This window comes from Cebidichthys violaceus, unplaced genomic scaffold, assembly GCF_023349555.1.
Source record: "Cebidichthys violaceus isolate CVI_PGR_0920_01 unplaced genomic scaffold, fCebVio1.0.p SCAF_43, whole genome shotgun sequence".
NCBI classification, from domain to species: Eukaryota; Metazoa; Chordata; class Actinopteri; order Perciformes; family Stichaeidae; genus Cebidichthys; species Cebidichthys violaceus.
In genome coordinates, this window is record NW_027176628.1 from 429,641 (window position 1) to 449,550 (window position 19,910).

The window sequence follows — 19,910 nt, forward strand, 5'->3', positions numbered from 1 at the left end:
CCAAAAGAATTACACAGGAATGAAACAAAAGCTTCACGCACAGAGGAACGGGCTTCAGACGCTTTCCGCTTGTTGCACGAAGACAGAGTTTAAATATTCACTTTTGGTACTGCAGGAAACGTATCTTCTACCGGCTCCTTCACCAGAAGAAAACACAACCGGGCTTCATTGAGTTGACTGGACCCGGACTCCAGCACCAGCTCCATTATGAGGACATTTGTTTTCGTCTATCTGAACTATAGCGCGTCATGAAGCGGTGAGAGGTGTCACCCAGACGACGTCGTCGAATGACGCCTCAAAGACCTTCAGTTGAGCGTCACAGAAACCAGAAGATATTCACATTCAAGAAGCTTCTTCTGTTCAACAATGACTCAAACCCATTCAATTACAGCAACAGCAGCTCATTCATTTAATCGATGACTCTCTTCATGTAATGTCAGAACAGATCCAGGGTCAGTGAATGTACAGTAGAGAGTCAGGCTGGCTCCACATCTGCTCCATAAGCTTTCATTCATAATTGAACATGAGAGCTGATAAGGATCTTCTACATGTAATAATTATAACACACCTGCAGAACAGGAGGGTGAGACTTGAAACCAACGGCAGATGTGAAACGTTTTGAAGGAACGTTCTGGATGAACGAGTCGTCTTCAGAACCAACAGAGGACGCTGTCCCATCGCTCCAGAGGAACGTCTTCCTGTGGTGCTCCTCACGGACGCTGCTCTCTCGCGCCGCGTCTTTTCCAGAGGTTTTAAGATGCAAATAAAAGTTCAAATAGCCAATCAAATCAAGCAGGAGGCGGGCTGCACTACTTACAATGTCATGAAGCTTTGGTGTCATTTCTTTGATTATGTATTATACAAAAACAAGGGAACGTTTGTCCACAAGTGTTACTAATGTTGGGGGGAAGAATGGAGGCTATGTTATGAATATTGAACTATTCACATGTCTCCTCTCTCCTCTCCTTTCTCCTCTCCTCTCCTCCCTCCTCCCTCCCTCTCTCCTCTCCTCTCCCCTCCTCTCCTCTCCTCTCCTCTCTCCTCTCTCCCCTCTCCCCTCTCCTCTCCTCTCCTCTCTCCTCTCTCCTCTCTCCTCTCTCCCCTCTCTCCTCCCACTCTCTCCTCTCCTCTGCTCTCTCCTCTCTCCTCTCTCTCCTCTCTCTCCTCTCCTCCACCTTTTGTTTTCTACAGCTTCTGGGTGCGATGAATGAAAACATGCTCGGTGGGTTTTGGGGCTCAGAGGGTTAAACTTGGAGATGTGGTCGGAAGGTAAACACCAGAAAACACCAGCTGGTCTTAAACCAAGGACTTCAGCTGCTAAAGAACACAAGCTGATCCAAAGTGTGTCAGCTCTGTGAAACGCACAACAAACAAGCATGGAGGTGACAGGGTGAGGCAGTGTGAGGCAGTGTGAGGCAGTGTGAGGCGTGGAGCTGGTTCAACAGATCTCACCCTGTTCACTGGGTACAGAGGAGGTGACAGGGTGAGGGTGAGGGTGAGGTCTCTGTAGCCCAACCTGCAGCACACATCAACACCCTAATGCTACTGTGAGCCGCTTCAGCAGAAAAGCACTGCTGAGCGTCACACAACAAACTTCCTGCAAGGTCTTGACCTACGTTAGGTAAAGGATGTGTGTGTTGTGGATAACGAAGCCCAAAGCGTGATGGATGGTGATGCAGCGGCGTGAGACACAGCAGCCGATCCCATTACCACCACTGACTACTGACTACACCCGGAGCACAGAAGACGGAGGAATGAAAGGCTGCGGATGAGCCGAGCGTCACCTCCGGCAGCCCGCCTGTATTCACATCTATACGACCTGGGCCTCCAACGACCGCACTTCAGCGTCACACTGCAGTAAACAGACATCAAGGTGAATGGCGTGGATCGCGCTCCCACACCATCCCGGCTCTGTGTACAGTGTTAGCACAGAGCTCTGTGGGAACCCACACCACGTCCACAGGAAACCTGATCTCACCCACAGGCCTCCTCTCACAGCCTGATCTTTTAATTCCCTAGCTGGCAGAACAAACAAAACAAAAAAGAAGCTGTTTTGCCTTCGAGTGTGAGAAAGTGATTCACACGCTTGTTCACTGTGGAGTGTGGCAGCTTTGATTTAGGGACGCCTAAAGTCTCTCCTGATAAGCGTCCATTTCTGTCTGAACGCTGGGAAGAAGAGGAACCCAGCAGACCACACAGCGGCAGAGTGACGTGAGACACGGGTCTTCACCAGAGCCCACGTCTGAGAACCTTCATTCTGTTGGGAGAAAAGTGTCCTCAAAGTAACACGGAGAGGACAGTCTAGAGACAAGTGAACGTGAAGCGGACCTGCTGCACATTATGATAGTTATGGGTTCACAGATCATTTCTTGAAGTGGAGTCTAATGGGATGAGCGTTTTATGATCAGAGATTATTGTTGTTTTGCTCATCTCCTCGCCTAAACTTCTGAGTCTGAAGCGGTGCTACCAGTGGAGCTGTACCTCAGTCCTCCCGACCCCCCCGTCCCTCTGCAGAGGGTCAATCCCTTCAAACTAAAGCACCACACCTGACCGCACCAGTGTCCACTCACTCACTTCACACACTGCAAACACAAGAGGACAAGTGAACGGAGCGACATGCGTTTGGTTTTTTCTTTCGTATCCTGACAGACGACTTTGCCAGGAGCTATGAATCTCACTCGACGCCATAAATTCATCTTGCCGAAGCGCCAGATGCCACCAAAGGAGGCGGCGTCCTGCAGACGTCGCTCTGGGCTTAATGAGCGTCTGTGGAGGCCGTTCCCTGGGAACACGGGATCCTGCTCTCAGTTGTTCTGCGTGCAAATCTTTTGCTTTTCTAGAACACTGTCTCCGTTTGGCTACATTGCATATAAGCCTTTAAACAACATCCTGGCTTTTATCATCGGTGACGCATGGATTCTGCTCGTTAGTCAAGGATTAGGTTTGTGGCATCGTCTCTACCGATCCATCCTTAAATCTGGTGATAACATTCATCAGCTGGACTATATGTATCATAATTATTGTGTTCATGAAGGCAGGAAAAACGCTGAATAGGGGTTTATTACAACAAAGACAGAATAACAGCAATATCATAACCACAGACAAGTCCTCCTATACTACGCTGTTTGAAGTAAACATGTGCTGCTGCATGAAGTTATGTAATATTAGAACACGTCACAACAACATAAACCACCTCATGGATTTTGTTTGTCATTTTGGCCGTTGCCAGAAGTGACACAAGAGGATGGAAATAAGTACAACAACAACAACAACAACAACAAGGAATAAGACAATTCTAGCCGACCAAAATGTTTCAATTAACTTTCATGAAGTAAAACACAGAGAAAGGGACAAAAACACGGACAACTCCCAGACCGGACAACGCCGTGGTAACGCCTGTCAATCAGCGTGTAGCCCCGCCCCTAAACCATCCCCTGCTTTATGGTCTGTTTGACTCTAAATGGAGCATAATGTACTAAATGAACATCATGCTGTATTGAAGAAGACTGTAAACTAGAGATTGAGACATAAACTCATGTTTACAATGTTTACTGAGGGAATAAATCAAGAGAGAAGTAGAGTCATTTTAGACTAGACTTCTATACAACCAGAGGAGTCGCCCCCTGGTGGACACTAGAGAGAATGCAGCTTTAAGACGTGAAGCATCGGCTTCATGTTTCAGAACCGGCCTGGCTCACACATCGGACTACATGCAGAACAAGTAAACGTGAAATGAAAGAATATGAGCGCTCACATTCTGTGACTGACAGCTCCATGAAGCGGGACTCATATTTGCTCACTTTGTTTGCGTTTCACTGAATTACGCAAGATGGGGAAAAAAAAAAAAAAACCTGCACCGAGCCTCCGGGTCTGAACACCGTCGCTGCCACAGGAAAGGGACATTTGGTGTTAAGCTACATGAGACAGACGGTACCCTGAAGTCTCCAATCAGCTCAGCAGACACCGTCTAGCTAGTCTGGTCTTTTGATCTTTTACTCGCTCCCGTAAAATACCCTCCTTGGACGGACGTGGACACAGTCCTGGTCATCGTGGCACTCGTGGTGCCGTACGTCTTTTTAAAAGTGCCATTCCAACGGGAAAGATGTAAACAATACTTCATATATACTATATAAACAACTGTAAATATCAGGCTCCATGTTACTCTGTTTTAGTAGACACTGGTGTTAGTATCACTTCTTACACACGTTGTATTTGTACTCTTGTATTTAATCTTTCTTGTTACTCTTATTGCTGTTCCACTTTGCAGTGGTGTCAATATTATTCCTTTAATGCTTAATAATTGTTATTCTATTGTTCATATTTGTATTCTATTGTCTTTTGCTTTTCTTATGGGACATGCTCCTCCTCCCAAACACACACACACGTGGCTCTGCACCTCCGTTCATTCTTATTTGGAGCCAATGAACACATTTTATTTGTATTTTAAGTTCACCTATAATCGGTAGAGTCTTGTTTTGTGTGGAGTATTCATTTCTTAATTTTGTAACACAGTGGATATAACACAACGTATGACGTTGTGTTTAAAAAATGGATTCGATTTCAATTGCTTCACGACGTGACTCTCGTCTTATAAAGAGACTAAAATGCTGAACGACCTGAAAGATGGCGAAGGAGGGGAGCTGGTGTAGTTTCTAAACAGCGGGTCAAACAGACAGACGTGACCACAGGTGTACCGTGTCGGTGTCTCATTCACACGCAGCACAGGTGACTAAAACATGCACGCGTTTGCATTTTGGTTGCGAACAACCTGTAGCACGTTACAGTGCGAATGAAGCTGCGGAGGTGACACGCGAGGGTCAGAATTAACATTGTAACGGCTGTAACGGTTATGTATTGTAACGGTTCTTTATTGTAACGACTGTAACGGTTCTTTATTGTAACGACTGTAACGGTTCTGTATTGTAACGACTGTAACGGTTCTGTATTGTAACGGCTCTTTATTGTAACGGTTGTAACTAGCAGCTGTTCGGTAAATCCCTCCCCAACCAGTCAGCCACTATAACGGTTCATCCTCTCGTACTTACCGCCGCTTGTGGACGTCAAACACACAACTTCTCCTCCGGTGTCGTCTACCGGCGCTGTTTCATCACACCGGTGTCGGTAACGGGGGGGGGGAAACAAACAAGGCGAGGCGGCCTGTAGCAGGTGTGGTTGGTTGTCTTCTCTCTTCCTTTTTCTCTTTTTTTTTTATCTCAGGGTCTAACCGTCTGCTGTCCAACCGTCACCGTGCCGAGCCGGCTGTCCGCTTCGCCGCCATCTTGGTTTGTGATGGGGATCCGCCGCGCGCGCGCGCACCTCTCTCTCTCTCTCTCTCTCTCTCTCTCTCTCTCTCTCTCTCTCTCTCTCTCTCTCTCTCTCCACACGCGCGCGCTCTGTGTGTCTGTGTGACGTCACAGCCAACTTCTCTCAGCAGGATCGCTGTAATCTACCTGATGCTGACAACGCTCACTATTATCTCACTGTTATCTCACTGTTATCTCACTATTACCTCACTATTATCTCAATGTTATCTCACTATTATCTCACTATTATCTCTCTTTTATCTCACTATTATCTCTCTTTTATCTCACTATTATCTCAGTTATCTCACTATTACCTCACTATTACCTCACTATTATCTCAATGTTATCTCACTTTCCTCAACGGTGGAATGTAACGGAGCTGTTTTATAATTTTAAGGTTGTTATATGTGTTTTTCTGCTATGGTTTTAGTATTTATACATATCTTGTTTTTTATTTTATCACTCTTATTTTTTCTTTTTTTAACTGTTTCACCATAAACAATGGTGTTGTATTTTATTTATTTAATTTTAAATTATAAAGGTGGTCAAATGAGACTACTGAACGTCGTCCAAACAAAACTTCCGCGTTTCAGATAACTGTATTTTTTTTAGAACTAATGCTTGTGAGTTACGGAGTTTCAATATGTAAGTGAATGAGAACTTGATTTGTAAACATGCAAACGTAATACATGTACAATAATGTAACTAATTATTCCAAGCAACAGTAATTGTACAAAAAGCTAAATAAAGTGTTAAAAACATTGCCCTTCCGAGAGAAATGGACTATATGGAAATATACATGAAATATTTTTATATCTGACTTAAATTGTACATTAATGTCAAACAGATTGTTAGTTATGAGTGAATTGGATTTTCATCAGGAAAATGAATACAGACGAAACTTCAAAAGAAACCGTAGACTATAAATGTCCCCCATTGGTTTGTGAACTAATGTTTTGAAGCCTTGAGTTCGACATTTTGGCGGTCGCCATCTTGGTTTTTGGCCGTCGCCATCTTGTTTTTTTGCAACCAGACGTGACATGATTGGGTGAAGTACATGATTGGGTACAAGTGAACGCTGAATAAGACATTTTTAGACAACAGAAAAAGGTTACGATTAACTTTCACACTGTGAAAGTTAACGTTGTAATATAATATAATTAATTATGTTGATAGTTTGATTTGATATATTTTATTTAGTTTACTTATTATATTATAGATATCCACCTACAATTTATTTTATTTTTTATCGTATCAACTGTTTTTTTTACTTTTTTTTAATATCTGTTGTTCTGTTTTATCAGGTTTAACTCTCACTAGTTGTGTTGCTTTGTTGATCCTCGCTGTTGATCTTTCTGTTGCGTTAAAAGTGCTATATAAATAAAGTTATTATTATTATTATGAATTCTAAATGTGTTCTTACATCCCTGCCCTGTTTCTTCATTTAAACACATGTGACACTTTACATTACACTTCATCATACTTGTTTATAGTAGGCTACTGTTATGTTTGTTGTGCACTTTATTTTATATTTGTTTATGCTCTATTGTAAATTTTAATATGTTTCTATTTCTTGCAGTGTGTTGATTGTTGTTGATAGTTTAATGTTATGCACCTCCCGCCATGACAAATTCCTTGTATGTGCAACATACATTGGCAAAAAACGGTTTCTGATTCGGATTCTGACAACAAAAAATGATAATAAATAATAAAAAATACAATATAATTTTACTGAAAATCTACTTCTACATTTCCCTTTTTTTTGGAATAACATTGAAATAACAAAAAGTATGAATTCAGCCACAGATCTATAAGTGACACTGAACTATTGAGGGATCAAAGTATATATGATTATGTTGTTTTTTAATACAACATCTAAACCCTTTCACAGACTGACCTACATTCAGCTGTTGCAGATGAATTTGCTGATGTCGGACTCACAATAAACATAATAGTTGCGCCACCTTGTGGTGCATCAACGCAATGACGCTTTATTGATTCTGCAGAATCAATAAAGTAGTATTAAAAAAAAATAGTATATAACGTGATTCTTTACCAGATTACCTTAAAATATACTCAATACGGGTGGGACAACATTATAATGATTTATTTAAATTAGTATATATTTTTAATTGTCACTCAGTTATTTTCCTTTTGAATGTTTTAGTTCCAGAGCCGTGAATAAATGTCTTCTAAAGGTGATTGAATGTAATCTCATTACATGTAGGGATGATGAAAGAGGCTTAATGATTAATAATACACAAGTTAAAGGAGGGATTATGTCTCACTGGACAGAAAATACAAGAATGAACATGTTGTTGAGAACGTGGAGAAGACTTTAAAACAAAATCTAGTGGAAATGATGCTAAATATCGGTGTCACATGGACTTATGAACTCAGTGTTTCTAAAACTCAACTGCAGTTATAACTGTTGGAAAGTCAGACAATGTGTCTCTGAAACAGATTTCAGCCTGAAACTAGTTGACTTCTTACTTATTAAGGACCCATTAACTAATCACTTTCACTTATTATTATTATTACTATTATTATTGTTTTCAGTAAGCACAAAACAATGTAAGCCAGTTAACTCTCGTAAAATACCCAAATCTATAATTCCAAAAATATCTTTTGTGATTCTTGAAATGAGTCGTTTCACAGAACATGAATCAGTATTTTGATGAGCGTTTCATTGTTGAAGTAAAAACATTTTCTGGTTCCAGATTCTCAAACGAGACATTTTTCCACTTTTCTCTGTTTTTCAACAAAGAAAAAAAAGGTGATGGTTCCTTTACTCGCTTTTACATGTATAGTCTGTATGTTTACGCCATTTTGTGAGGACGGTTTGGTAAATTAATAAAAATGTTGTCACAAAAAAATTGCATATTATTATCTATATATCTATAAGATCTTTGTTTTTTTAATCCCTCAAATCTTCAATTTTACCCCACAATCTGACATCTGGAGTTACTTTACCGATTAAGATTTTAAAAACAAAACATACGATGAATTTAGAAAATATGATGCTGTTCTACAGATTAAACTATGTAGCAGTATGTGATTAAAATATTCTTATATATACATATATACAGTATATACACTGTCACTCCCACTGTGACAGTTGATATACTTTCAGGCTCGTCATCCTGTAAGTCTACGGCTCACAGTGAGCTTCAGGATATTCTTGCGTGTCACATTCTTTTCACATACATGTCGAGTATAAATGAAAAGAGATAAGAAAAGAGCACAACAATGAGGAACTGTATCGCTATCTTCACTGATGCGTAATTTAGATTTTATTTTGAAAAAGACATTTTGTAGATTTCCAACAACAACTTCCTTTCTCCGTTCTCTACACTGGCTACCTGTAAGAGCTCGCATCCAGTTTAAGACTCTGGTGCTAGCCTACAGGTCAGTGAAAGGAACAGCTCCTTCCTATCTCCAGGCCACGGTCAAGCCTTACACCCCCGCCCGACCACTTCTCTCTGCTGCCTCGGGGCGATCGGTCGCCCCGTCGCTCAGAGGTCCCGGCGGCCGATCGACCCGGTCACGGCTGTTTTCTGTCCTGGTTCCTCAGTGGTGGAATGAACTTCCCACTGACGTCAGGACAGCGGAGTCGCTGCCCATCTTTCATCAGGCTGAAGACCCACCTCTTCAGGAAGTGCTACCCTGAGCCTTCCACTCAGTACTTATTGTAGTCATACTAGCTTGTTGCACTTATTGTATTCGAATTACTTATAGCACTAACTGTTTTTCTTGTTTCTGCACTGTACTTTGGCTCTGAGTTATGCTCTGCTTCATGCTCTTAGATGCTTGTTTAAAGGAAATGTACTTATGACTTCTGGTGACTCGTAGTTCTTTTGATTACCAATGTTGATGCACTTATTGTAAGTCACTTTGGATAAAAGCGTCTGCTAAATGACTGTAATGTAATGTAATGTAATGATTTGATCATTTGGATCCTCATATTCAAATAGTTCACAGTGTAAACCCTCCAGAGAGTATTAGACAGGTTTTAGTTTGACATCCTCTCATGTGCTGCTCACCAGGTGCAGACTTTGGCCCCGCTACCGGAGACCGTCCCCAGAAGAGGAGGCGGAGCTCCGGGGCCCGTCGTCCTAAAGCTGCCGAGACTCCAGAGGCGTTGAACCGGGTCCCCTCTCCTCAGCCCTGCACCACAGCTCTCGACGTTCCTGTCTGTGTTTTCTCCCGGAGCCTCGGGTCACCATCCTGCCTGCAGACCTGCCGGTTGCCTCCGGTCAGGAAGATGAGGAGCGCTTTCAGGACACACTCCCGCCAAAGATGAACGTCCCCAGTCTGGGAAAACATCATCTTGATTCATGTTATTTTCACTAATCTCTGAAAACAGACGTCCTTACTCTCACCGCTGAACTCCTTTGAACTCACGCTATATTTGACAAAAGACAGAAATGCGTTACGTCAGAGTTTCATATAAAAAAAGGATGTGAGCTCAATGGAGTAGCTTCAAACCAGCCCTGCGAGAAACTCAAGGACTCCTTTGATGAATCAGATCTGCCTGGTCCACAGCGTCCATGATGCTAGCGGTCTTCTGGCGAGTCGCTGCTCCTTTGGCACGGATGACTGATTAGCTGACTTGAGTGCAGGTCTAACTGGGCATGAACTTCTCCTCAAGAGGAACAGCCATGAGCCTCTGGAACTCTGCAGTGATCTGAAACAGTGACAGAGGATATGGTTTCCTGAATGAATGGAAATGCAACTGGCCTGGGCCTCTATACAACCTCAACCACTGAAGGACAGCTGAACAATGGCCAACATGTCAACACACCAAAGAGGATAACAAATATGGAAATCCTGTCAGGGAGCACAGTATTATACTTGATCTCAACCACACGTAATTATGACCAATTCTTGAAAGCTCACTTTAACAAAACCAAAACACAGACTTTGTTCACCTCAGTACCATGATTACCTCTTTGGGCTGGACCAGTGCAGGCCGTCTGTCCCTGAGAGCATTGTTGTCAGTTTTTTAATGTCGCTTTCTCCCAAAATCACCTCGAGTCTCGCAGGCGTCAAAGCAGCCGGTCTGAGAAGAGATCGCCAGCAATTAGTACGGTTCAACATGCGAGGCAAATCCCCTCTAGGAGTACCGTTGACCAATTTCTGATTGGGCCGTCTACTTCCCTGAAGCAGGAGAATATGAGGGAGAATCAGCTGTAGGGCTGTTGTATTAGAATGCATTAGTTTTAGCTAGGTGGAGTGTAGATATTCAAATGAGATGGGGTTGAGCCACTGTAGGAAAGACACTGAAAATAACTCCTTACTATTCACATCATTCATAATCTTACAAGTCCTACTTCAGTGAAGGGACCACTTCAGTCAGCATTTACAGGCTTTCACCAAGAACACGCACACTCCCACCAGCGGACAGAGAGCCGCGCGTCGGAAAATATGTCGGGTCAACCAGCTGAGAAGCAGAAAACAATATCTGAGCTTTTTGTTTTGTTTTGTTTAAACGCTCCCAGGTGGTGAAGATGGTAACACTCGCTCTCCTGCGAGTAACAGCCGGAGTAGCTCTCCTGCTCAAGTACAGAAAAGAGCCCAAGTGCTGCACGCCCTGCCCCACAAGCAGTGAAAAGTCCAGTCACCACCGGATCACAGGTTCTGACCCAGCTTGGCTGTCAGAGGGGAAATACTCCCCCTGGCTGTACAAGACTGATCTTGGTAAGTAAGTAAGTAAGTAAACACATAAATAATAAACAGACAGATTAGATACAGTACATAGAGAATGAATAGGGGATTATTTAGGAATGTTCTTACAATGACAAACAGCCACATTACTGCCTTGTCAATAGCACTGTATTCTAGGAGTATAACTTACCTTTGGTAGTCCAATGAGTTATGTCCAGGCCTGACGTCACCACCACCAGTCGGGGGGGAAAAATCAAAGAAAATTTAAAAACACATTAATATGAAACATTGTCTTTTCAGTGTTAAGCTTGCCTTGTGTACGGTTTAACTGCATCACTACCTCACCCGGTAACGGTTTGTGTAAGGACCGAGTGAGAAGACTTAGCAGCAGTTGACACAAACACGCTTACCTTAACGTTAGCCACCGTGACTTATACATGCGGCGCTTTCTCCAACATAAACACGAAGGCAGCCCCGTCACTGAGCCTTCACGTCTCCGTGAGGTTCCGGGGTAGTCCAACAAGTGTGACCGCGCGGACCCTGTAATTAGCTTCTTGGTAACGAGCTAATGTAAGTCTTACCAGCTCAATATCTCTGCGCTAATGTGCTAATAAGCGACACAACGTACCTCCGCGCATGCACGAGAGAGGCATTGTGTTTACATTGGAAACCACGCAGGTGGCGGCAGTAAAGTCAGGCTTTCTGAAGCAGCGAAGACACAATTTCACCTAACGTTACCACATCACCTTGAGGTTCTGGTGTCGTCCAAGAAAGTGTGACCGCGCGGACCCTGTAATTAGCTTCTTGGTAACGAGCTAATGTAAGCCTTACCAGCTCAATATCTCTGCGCTAATGTGCTAATAAGCAGCTACACCGGTACACAACATGCATACACAACTTTCAGTTAGAGCATTGAAGCACGACAGTCCCGCCCGCAAACATCTACGGTCTGCTAGCGAGCTACCAGCTGGTCTGATGTTTAACCGTAGGTCAGGCTGCAGGCCCGCTAGCGATATGCTAACTAGCATAGCAGCAGGGCACTAACGTTATAGACATTTTAATAGCTACTTGCCGGCGAAAGTATCTCTAGTCTATTACTGTAACTAGAAGTCGAACACATCGGTGGATTAAAAATAAAGCTATAACGCATTTTTCACAAAACGAGCGAAATGAATCTCAACTGTTAATTTAAAACGCGCTAACATTAGCACGACAATAGCTGGTTTAGTTCAGTCACTTTACTAAATACTTCACTAGTAACTTAATACTTAACAAAATGTAACCGATTCAGGTGAATCATTCTACATCTAACATACTACATTATTTGTACAGACAAAATACAATTTAGCACTAAACTTACCTTCTATCCGAGTCACCTCAACAAGGGAAAATATGTGACGTCATGACGTATGTCTCGCTAAACAGTGCCTTTGTGACGTCACTTCAGCAGCTTCCTAGATCAAAGCCATCAAAGATCAAAGGCATTTGAAAAGTCTAAGCCTATAGGGTGAACAGAATCCATTATCCAGAGATATTTTTACATTATGAATACAACAACTAAAAGACAAGAAATGGCCTCACAATCAAAAGATACTGATGATGACCGTTTTCAAATAGAAAACGGTCAAGTTCTGTCTGGTAAATCCGGTCAGTATCGGATAGAAAAGTTTCTGGGAGAGGGTGTTTATGGGAGAGTGGCCATGTGCCTAAACTTAAAAACCAAGCAGAAGCTGGCAGTGAAGTTTGTGCGGAAGACCTGGATTGGCAAATATGAAGTGTCAGTGCTTAAGAAACTTAGAAAGCTCGGCGAAGACAAGAATAACTTGGTCAAGTTAACCGACCATTTTGAGCACAAGGGACACATTTGTCTGGCATTTGAAGTGCTGGACATGACCCTGGAAACATTAATGGAAAGCAGATTTTTCAAGCCACTGTGTTTTTCAGAGATTAGAATAATCACACAACAGATGCTGGTGGCTTTAAATGCCCTCAGTAGCATACGTTTGGCACATACAGACATCAAGCCAGACAACATAATGCTGGTAAATCATCAGTTACATCCCTTCAAGATAAAACTGATTGACTTTGGTGTTGCTTGTGAGATTTCAATGCTACAGCCTGGCACCCTTATTCAGCCCCTTCCTTACAGGGCCCCTGAGGTCATCTTGGGAATCCAACCAAATGAAGCTGTAGATATGTGGTCCCTCGGCTGCCTTTTGGCCTACATGTGCCTGGGCTATCACCTGTATCTAACAAACTGTCCATATGAGCACATGAGACTCATCAGGCAGCTGCAAGGTCAGCCCGCTGATCACCTGCTGGATTCTGGGATTAATACCAAGAAATTTTATACCAAGAAGAAAAGAATGTGGTGGAACAAAAACAAGTGTAAGCAGAAGAACATGTGGAGGCAGAAGAAAAGAGCTGAATACCAGAAACGAACGGGCTCCAAGCTCCAATGCATCCCAACAAATGCCAACGATTTCGCCAGTCTCGATGATATAATAAAGAAACACCCAGAAAGGAATGATGTCATTAACTCATCAGCCTTTTTAAGTCTCCTCAAAAAGATGCTTCATGTGGATCCTGAAAAAAGAATCAGCCCCAGCGAAGCTTTGAAGCACCCTTTCATCACAATGAAACAATCTAGAGACACTAACGATGACCAAGAAGCCACAGCTAGTAATGCTGATGGCGCCAAAGATGACCAAGAAGCCACAGCTGATAATAATGCTGATGGCGCCAAAGACGACCAACAAGCCAAAGCTGATAGTAATGCTGATGGCGCCAAAGACGACCAATGGGCCACAGCTGATAGTAATGCTGATGGCGCCAAAGACGACCAATGGGCCACAGCTGATAGTAATGCTGACGGCGCCAAAGACGACCAATGGGCCACAGCTGATAGTAATGCTGATGGCGCCAAAGATGACCAATGGGCCACAGCTGATAGTAATGCGGAATGCTGATGGCGCCAAAGACGACCAATCAGCCACAGCTGATAGTAATGCTGATGGCGCCAAAGACGACCAACAAGCCACAGCTGATAGTAATGCTGATGGCGCCAAAGACGACCAACAAGCCACAGCTGATAGTAATGCTGATGGCGCCAAAGACGACCAACAAGCCAAATTGCCATCAGTGTGGTGAGTGATGAGAAGTAGTGTGAAAGCGCTTTGAGTGACCACACACAGCTAGAAGGCGAAGGTTGGTCCTGAGCCTCTCTCACTTTGTGTCCACTTGTGGTGGCAGGATCAGGGTTTCTCCGGTGTGCTCCGGTTTCTCCCACAATAATTGAAGGTGAACTTCTCTCCACAATAATTGAAGGTGAACTTCTTTTTTAAAAAAAAAAAAACTGGTGGTCCACACACAGCTAGAAGGCGAAGGTTGGTCCTGAGCCTCTCTCACTTTGTGTGTCCACTACTCTGGTGACAGGATAAGGGTTTCTCCGGTGTGCTCCGGTTTCTCCCACAATAATTGAAGGTGAACTTCTTTTTAAAAAAAAACAACTTGTGGTCCACACACATCCAGAAGGCGAAGGTCTGTCCTGAGCCTCTCTCACTTTGTGTGTGTACTACTCTGGTGGCAGGATCAGGGTTTCTCCGGTGTGCTCCGGTTTCTCCCACAATAATTGAAGGTGAACTTCTCTCCACAATAATTGAAGGTGAACTTCTTTTTAAAAAAAAAAAAACTGGTGGTCCACACACAGCTAGAAGGCGAAGGTTGGTCCTGAGCCTCTCTCACTTTGTGTGTCCACTACTCTGGTGACAGGATAAGGGTTTCTCCGGTGTGCTCCGGTTTCTCCCACAATAATTGAAGGTGAACTTCTTTTTAAAAAAAAACAACTTGTGGTCCACACACATCCAGAAGGCGAAGGTCTGTCCTGAGCCTCTCTCACTTTGTGTGTGTACTACTCTGGTGGCAGGATCAGGGTTTCTCCGGTGTGCTCCGGTTTCTCCCACAATAATTGAAGGTGAACTTCTCTCCACAATAATTGAAGGTGAACTTCTTTTTAAAAAAAAAAAAACTGGTGGTCCACACACAGCTAGAAGGCGAAGGTTGGTCCTGAGCCTCTCTCACTTTGTGTGTCCACTACTCTGGTGACAGGATAAGGGTTTCTCCGGTGTGCTCCGGTTTCTCCCACAATAATTGAAGGTGAACTTCTTTTTAAAAAAAAACAACTTGTGGTCCACACACATCCAGAAGGCGAAGGTCTGTCCTGAGCCTCTCTCACTTTGTGTGTGTACTACTCTGGTGGCAGGATCAGGGTTTCTCCGGTGTGCTCCGGTTTCTCCCACAATAATTGAAGGTGAACTTCTCTCCACAATAATTGAAGGTGAACTTCTTTTTTAAAAAAAAAAAACTGGTGGTCCACACACAGCTAGAAGGCGAAGGTTGGTCCTGAGCCTCTCTCACTTTGTGTGTCCACTACTCTGGTGACAGGATAAGGGTTTCTCCGGTGTGCTCCGGTTTCTCCCACAATAATTGAAGGTGAACTTCTTTTTAAAAAAAAACAACTTGTGGTCCACACACATCCAGAAGGCGAAGGTCTGTCCTGAGCCTCTCTCACTTTGTGTGTGTACTACTCTGGTGGCAGGATCAGGGTTTCTCCGGTGTGCTCCGGTTTCTCCCACAATAATTGAAGGTGAACTTCTCTCCACAATAATTGAAGGTGAACTTCTTTTTAAAAAAAAAAAAACTGGTGGTCCACACACAGCTAGAAGGCGAAGGTTGGTCCTGAGCCTCTCTCACTTTGTGTGTCCACTACTCTGGTGACAGGATAAGGGTTTCTCCGGTGTGCTCCGGTTTCTCCCACAATAATTGAAGGTGAACTTCTTTTTAAAAAAAAACAACTTGTGGTCCACACACATCCAGAAGGCGAAGGTCTGTCCTGAGCCTCTCTCACTTTGTGTGTGTACTACTCTGGTGGCAGGATCAGGGTTTCTCCGGTTTCTCCCACAATAATTGAAGGTGAACTTCTCTTTAAAAAAAAAAAACGTGTGGTCCACACACATCCAGAAGGCAAAGGTCTGTCCTGAGCCTCTCTCACTTTGTGTGTGTACTACTCTGGTGGCAGGATCAGGGTTTCTCCGGTTTCTCCCACAATAATTGAAGGTGAACTTCTCTTTTTAAAAAAAAAACTTGTGGTCCACACACAGCCAGAAGGCGAAGGTCTGTCCTGAGCCTCTCTCACTTTGTGTGTGTACTACTCTGGTGGCAGGATCAGGGTTTCTCCGGTTTCTCACACAATAATTGAAGGTGAACTTCTCTTTAAAAAAAACAACAACCTGTAATATGGGTTTCATCTTGAATCCAACAAGGAGCTCCAGTCCTGTATCACATCCGGGTCTGCTCCTCCGCCCTTCATCATAGAGGGGTCGAGGCCAGTGGAGCAGGAGGTTACAGATGTGGAGCAGGACTCGAGCTCTCAGAGCCACCTCAGTGGTCCACACACAGCTAGAAGGCGAAGGTTGGTCTTGAGCCTCTCTCACTTTTGTGTCCACTACTGTGGTGGCAGGATCAGGGTTTCTCCGGTGTGCTCAATTATCTCAATTACATGAATAAATAAAAAAAAATTAGTTTAGCGAGATGAATTTGCTCATCTCACTATTCATTTTTCTGTAATATTTGGAATGCTGATTTAGCATGAAAGTGAAAAAGATTTGAAACCAAAAAAAGAATTGAATCTGAAAATATAAAATCTGAAACTGAAAAAGACAAGACCTCAAATATCAAAATATATATGAAAATTAAAAATTAAAAAAATAAATAAAAATTATATTCAACCCATTCACTTACTTTTATTTTGTGAATACTTATTCAAATATTGTTATCTGAATCTTTATTGTTGGAATGCTGATTCAGCATTCCAAATATTGTTCTTCAAATCTTTATTCCGACTCATATTTCTATGGGGTCAGATCAGTCTCAATAATTGCAAATGCACGCAGAACGATTCACAAATACATTCCAATGCACACATAAATAAATTATGATTGATATAAATGTAAAAAAAAAAAATCACAAATATATTTCTGCATTTGTATGTATTTGTTTGTGGATTGCTCCACATTTGTGGGTGGATATTTGTATTTGTTTGTGGATTTGTATGCATCAAACTCTGTGCCAAACAAGGTTATTATCGTTAACGAAAACTAACGAAAACTAACGAAAAAACAAAAACTAGGTGTGAATTTTTTTTCCGTTAACTGAAATAAAAATAAAAACGAGGCTTTATAAAAAAACGATAACTAACTGAAACTGTACTGTGTCTTTACAAAACTAACTAAAATAAAATAGAACTATAGAGAATAGAGACTATAGTTTTCGTCTTTGTCAATGTATTTCATAGATGTCAATGTATTTCATACATAGCCTAAGTCTATATTCCGCTGCACCTTTTTTAGTACTCGCCCCTCGCCTGGTATCATGGCGGCGAAAGTCGGGAGAAAGCGACAGAATCCTATTTGGGATTACTTCGAATTTTAATGTTTAATCCAAAATTATCACTTGGATTCAATACCTGTCTAAATATCTCAATGCCGATACTGAAACGATACAACGGAAAAACATCATCAAAAAATCATTAAAAGTAACAGATTAAGATGGAGCTGTACATTCTTCATTTTCTTCTTCCATTAATTAAAAGAAAACATATTTTGAACTCCAATGAATCACCAACTTAACTTGGTGGAGGGGTTTGTGTGCCCCAGTGAACCTGGGAGCTGTGTTATCGGCAGGGATGTACGGTCCTGTCGTCATGAAAAGTAAAAAACAAATAATGCTAAAATAAATCGAGCTGAAGTCTCGAGGAAACCTTGAATGTCAGTACAGACGGCGTTTAATGATCCGGGGTTAGAATGAAACGATGAAAGAAATATGATGTAGGAAATATCTGGTCTTTTCCTGACAAAAACAAAAAAAAAGGTTTGTTGCTCTGGGTTTGGGTTGTAATAACTAATATTTGTCTGCAGAAGCCAGTCTACAGAAAAACAACAACAAGAAGTCTGTTGTCCACAATGGAATTGGTTACGAGATCACTGCAACACGGGTGAAACCAGAGAGTGTGTGCATCAACTTCACAGGTGGTGACAGTAGCATCATGAGCTGGGACAGTGCCTTAAAAAGTACAGATATAAAATACATTCATGAAGACATTTTTTTACAAACAAAACAAGAACAAATAGAAAGCAGAACACCATCAGTTCAATTGGCTCAAGCCGAGAGGCAAAACACAAAATATCAGTTAATGACTACAGTACAGAGTCAGGGGGGGGGGATGAGTCCCAAAATGTTTTTTGTGTTTCTACATTTACGTGCAACAGTTCGATTCTGAATATACAACTGGTACTACTTACTGGAACTTAAAAGGACAAATCAAATGACGTCATAGTAGTGTCGAGCCATACACTCAGTTTTGGTTTCACCTGGCCAGGTTCTAAGATCTGGTTCTAACCCTCCACACAAATACAGTGCAGCCAAGTTAAAATTAAATCTGTGGTGCTCACAGCATGAAAATATAACATTTTAAAAATTCAGCAGAAACATCTTTTTCCAGAAACATTGTCCCCCGTAAGGGCCCAGTCGTACCTACATTTGCAACGGCTAATTTTGGGACTGAAATCAATTTTTATCAATGGATTCACCACAATCGGTGAAATAGTTCTGAATTCAGAGTAAATCTGCTAGCGTTGAAGCAATTAATCAACTATATAAATTAATGATTAGTCATTTAAGTCATTAAATTAGCAAAAGCACCAAAACATTCACAGTATTTACTGCTTTTATAGAATAGATAATGTTCAAGTTTTGAATTGTCAAACAAAACAAGCAACTTTAGACGCCACCGTGTGCTGAGGAAAAACGGTAAACAAAAAAAAATTAACAGCTGATTAGATAATGAAAATTGTTATTTGCAGCTCTGAAATCCGCACTGAGCCTCACTGCTCCCTGAAGCATCTCATTTAGATTCTTTATTTCTTTAACTTTAATCTATATAAAAGTAAAAACATGGTGTTTCTGAGAGCTTTTGTACAAACATGTTTTGTTTGTATAGGAAAGGTTGTAGTGGTGTAAAGTATTACAGGAGCTTGTAAATATGTATCTAAAGAAACTATGTGGAACATCTTCTTTTTGTGCAAATACATTTGTAACATTTTTTCCGACCAGTGTGGTAGTTTTTATTGAAACATTTGTTATTCGCTGTTCAACTTGTGAGAGAAGTTGGAGCTGAAGCTGATCAGTTTTCTCCTTCATCTCAAACAGTAGAACATGGTCGAAAATAAATCATATATGAACACACATTTAATAATATTGAGCTGAGTTTAAACATGTTATTGGATCATTTTAGAGTTTATATTTTAACGTCTTAATATTCTGAACAATCCTTCAGTTGACTGCAGCTCCCCCCAGCGGTTGGTTTAGGTCATTGCATGTACTTGCCATGTATGTTGTACTTGCTCACGGTCACAGTATTTTACATATATTATGTAGTATGTTGAGTTATTCACACATAACTTGGTTTACAACATTATTTCTATTAGCCACAACAAACATGTCATCAGTTTAGTTCCAAACACTCACAAGCTGTGTCACAACTCCACCAAGTTCAGTTGGCGATTCATTGGAGTTCAAAATATGTTTTCTTTTAATTAATGGAAGAAGAAAATGAAGAATTTACAGCTCCATCTTAATCTGTTACTTTGAATGATTTATTTATTTTTTTTCCGTTGTATCCAGGGTTGATATACTGCCAGGCGGTGATTAGTGGGATCATGATCCAGTGTGTCCAACTGCAGATTGTCGTAGCTGTGCACCGATCAGGGGGGGTGTGGCCGTGGGAGGTGTCTGGAGGCAGGCCCGAGTAAACAAACACACATGGCTCACAATAACAAACGGGAATGACAGACACATGAGGAGAGATACACAAAGGGTCAGACA

The 19,910-nt window shown here is 42.0% G+C and overlaps 1 protein-coding gene and 1 long non-coding RNA gene across 8 annotated transcripts in view; both read right to left on the reverse strand.

Moving 5' to 3' along the window:
- LOC137886307 (C-myc promoter-binding protein-like) overlaps positions 1 to 5,272 on the reverse strand; it is a 49,285-nt gene extending 44,013 nt beyond the window's left edge. For all 7 annotated transcript variants that reach the window (XM_068728722.1, XM_068728720.1, XM_068728721.1 and 4 more), the window contains exon 1: positions 5,046 to 5,272. The gene's annotated coding sequence lies outside the window, so the exon portion shown is untranslated. The remainder of the gene's footprint in view (positions 1 to 5,045) is intronic.
- Positions 5,273 to 8,558: 3,286 nt separating this feature from the next.
- LOC137886399 (uncharacterized) lies at positions 8,559 to 12,393 on the reverse strand. Its single transcript, XR_011104967.1, has 4 exons — positions 12,331 to 12,393; positions 11,161 to 11,190; positions 10,252 to 10,365; positions 8,559 to 9,990 (listed from the first exon to the last, which is right to left on the reverse strand). It is a non-coding gene; the product is annotated as an uncharacterized lncRNA (long non-coding RNA).
- Between the last annotated feature and the right edge of the window lie 7,517 nt (positions 12,394 to 19,910).